The sequence below is a fragment of the Antrostomus carolinensis genome, unplaced genomic scaffold, assembly GCF_000700745.2.
Source record: "Antrostomus carolinensis isolate BGI_N321 unplaced genomic scaffold, ASM70074v2 scaffold10889, whole genome shotgun sequence".
Taxonomy (NCBI): domain Eukaryota; kingdom Metazoa; phylum Chordata; class Aves; order Caprimulgiformes; family Caprimulgidae; genus Antrostomus; species Antrostomus carolinensis.
The window spans coordinates 22,665-25,632 of NW_010337942.1; the positions used below are offsets into that span (position 1 = coordinate 22,665).

The 2,968-nt window shown below is 44.9% G+C and overlaps 5 non-coding genes across 5 annotated transcripts; all 5 read right to left on the bottom strand.

Annotated features, from left to right (window-relative positions):
- Positions 1–556: 556 nt before the first annotated feature.
- Positions 557–640, bottom strand: LOC114818909 (small nucleolar RNA snR60/Z15/Z230/Z193/J17). The gene has a single exon (XR_003766311.1). It is a non-coding gene; the product is annotated as a small nucleolar RNA snR60/Z15/Z230/Z193/J17 (small nucleolar RNA).
- A 174-nt stretch (positions 641–814) lies between these two features.
- On the bottom strand, positions 815–894 carry LOC114818914 (small nucleolar RNA snR60/Z15/Z230/Z193/J17). The gene has a single exon (XR_003766316.1). It is a non-coding gene; the product is annotated as a small nucleolar RNA snR60/Z15/Z230/Z193/J17 (small nucleolar RNA).
- Positions 895–1,225: 331 nt separating this feature from the next.
- On the bottom strand, positions 1,226–1,309 carry LOC114818908 (small nucleolar RNA SNORD24). The gene has a single exon (XR_003766310.1). It is a non-coding gene; the product is annotated as a small nucleolar RNA SNORD24 (small nucleolar RNA).
- A 238-nt stretch (positions 1,310–1,547) lies between these two features.
- On the bottom strand, positions 1,548–1,615 carry LOC114818910 (small nucleolar RNA SNORD75). Its single transcript, XR_003766312.1, has one exon. It is a non-coding gene; the product is annotated as a small nucleolar RNA SNORD75 (small nucleolar RNA).
- A 948-nt stretch (positions 1,616–2,563) lies between these two features.
- LOC114818913 (small nucleolar RNA SNORD74) lies at positions 2,564–2,641 on the bottom strand. The gene has a single exon (XR_003766315.1). It is a non-coding gene; the product is annotated as a small nucleolar RNA SNORD74 (small nucleolar RNA).
- Positions 2,642–2,968: the final 327 nt, after the last annotated feature.

Here is a 2,968-nt window from a genome sequence, read left to right on the forward strand (position 1 = left end):
AAAACAATTACTTCATGCTTTTACTGTGAAGCACAGAGGAGCTGAAGGCACGGTGAGGATACCGGTATCTTTGCTTCAGATTTTCCAGAAACAAAATGGATTTGTAGACCTTCTTGTCTCCAAAAGCAAACTCCCAGCCCAAATGCAGCACAGCCAAATATAACATCCATCTAAAAAAGGCTTTAACATTACCTTTAGTTAGGAAAGTCTTGTCTTCATCAAGATCAGTCACAAGTGAAACAGCTTCTCACAGTGGAGGCACAGGTATCCTCTGTCTAGGGCAGCCTGTCAAGCAACAAAACATTAAGAGACCTTGCAGCACTAACACCAGCTTCACTAAGATTTTGTGTTATTGAAATAGCAAATTTATCCTGCTGTCATTTCACAAGAACAGCCCACTCCACCCTTCCATTCCTCCTACTAAATTTTTAATGTTTAGTCCATTTACTGATCTTCTGAGGTAAATTTTCAAAAACATATTCATGGAGCAAAAGGAAGCAGCTTCACCCCCAGCTTTCCACACAAATTGTCTCTCAAATTTACCCTAAGGTGCAGCAGGCTGCATCAGACAGGAGCGAAAGACAAACAGCGTGATCACCACGGGCCATCTGCTGAACTATGCCGTCATCACACGCAGCCTTCACACAGATCAGGGATAGAAATTAGCTTTTACAGATGCAAGCAATACATTACTGACCTTGCACAGCTTGTAGCTGCATCTCCCAGTGCCTGCAACAAAGGAAGGAAAAAAAGAATCAGATTCCCTCAGCCTTGATGGTCGAGTCTCCAGCTCCCAGCAAGGGATCACAAGAGCTAGATACATCAGATAGGAGCGAAAGACAAAGTGTTCATCACAGGGGATTCTGCTGAACTATGCCATCATCACTGTATCTGCTTTGGAGCAACAGCCTCTTCTGATAACTTCTCCAAATAAAACATACAAGGAAATATTCAAGAGTTTTTGAATACTAGCAACTATCAATAGTTTCTGCACATTACTAGAAATTAATCCCAAAGCACTTCCCTCCCATTTTACACATCCCACCCTTCCCACCGCATCGTTTCAGCAGCTCCATGGAAGAAACCCCTACACAGAGTGCACATTTCTCACCAGGTGCTGGTTCTTCTCCAAGTCCTCCAAGTGCACAACTTGAACCCTGGAATAGAAAAGCTTATGAACAGTGTATTCAGAAATCAAAACATCGAGGGGAATTATAAATTGTTGTGCCTCAGAGGAAAAGTTATGGTGGTAGAAAATGCTCATCATTCTCTTGGTCAAGAGTAGCAAATAAATGTCATCATTGTGGCACCAGAGGGAAAACTTTGCTCAGGGAATAAAGTCTGCCTGCTGAGGTTAGCAAAACAAAAGATGCTGTCTGGGCAAGCACCAAGCACTGTTTTACATTGAATTTTCAAGGGGTTTTTTTACCTTGTCAAGTAGCATCAAGTCACCATCTTCAATGGCAGATCTGAAAGAGATACAACACTTTCAGGCATGTGAAGAACATGGGGAAGTACCTCTGGCTGTGACACTACACACAGAAAAAAGCCTCAGCACAAGAGTTTTCAGAAACCACTTCTGTCCACTACTCTTATACTGCAACCATCATAGGCTCTCTGCTTTAGTTCACATCAATCCTGATAGCTACAGGTTCTTTTTGAAACATGCACCCACCAGGCACACACCCAGACAGCGAGCTATTTATTGTTGTGGATGATGAAACAGTGGTAATTAAAGAGAAATTGGCCATATTTGGGATGCTACTGCAGTCTGGCTGGAGGCTGGACTAGTGGTTCAGAAACAGGAGCCCCACATCCACTCTCCAGTACAGAGACAGAAGAGACTTTTCCAAGTCCAAGAGGAAGGACCACCAGGAGAGACACTACAGGTGATAACTGGTTTACAAACATTGGTCCTGTCATTTCCTGAGACACAAGAGTACTCCAGCTAGCTGCTGTAAGGGTACCTACCTGTTCTGAAGCCAGGAGAGAGGGAAGAGTGTCACTGATGCATCCCAAACTGAAAACAAGAGATTATCCATTAGTTTTTCTTCGAAGAAAGAAGATGTTCACACATTCAGTTTTGAAAAATGCAAGTAAAAATCAAAACAATGTCCTGAGCCTTACAGCAAAGCTCTTTCCGGTGAGGGTGGTCAGACACTGGCCCAGGTTGGCCAGAGAAGCTGTGGCTGCTCCTCCCTGGAAGTGTTCCAGGCCAGGTTGGATGAGGCTTTGAGCAACCTGGTCTAGTGGAAGGTGTCCCTGCTGATGGCAGGGGGGTTGGAACTGGATGAGCTTTAAGGTCCCTTCCAACCCAAACCAGGCTGTGAGTCTGTGAATCTACATATCAACTCTGGAGAGACCAGGCCACAAAAATAACTGTTAGCCCAGATTTTTAAGCCACATAGAACAACTACACTTAATTTTCTACAGCTTCAAACCTAGTGTAAGGACTGGCCAGCAGGACTGAACCAGCAGGACTGACCTGCTGCCATCATCTTCATTTGGCTGCTCAGGAAGGACCACGTGGCCTTTCAGCCATGCCAGAGACACACAGCATTCCATGCCCAGCTCAGATATGTTGGTATTCATCACCCTCTCAGATGTCCCTACCAACATAGTTTTCATCATGTGCAGGCACACGGAACTCCAAGTGAGCTACCACACTCCTTTGTGAAGATGGGGCCTTTAATTGCCACACTGAGAAAGTCATTGCCCTGAGCACACGACACAGGCAAGGCTGGCTCATTAACCAAGAAACTGGTCTGCTGCAGCGGTCAAACTCCACCTTCCCCAGCAGAAACGGGCTCTCCTCAGCCTGCCATGTGCTGCCCAGTATTAACTTACAGAGAAGCGGGCCAGCTTTAACACAACACTGATACATTTTATACACACAACACTTTAGTTACCGCTCAAAACTACCTCCTGAAAAGCCCAGTGTACAGTTAAACTAAAGCTAATCTCTGTG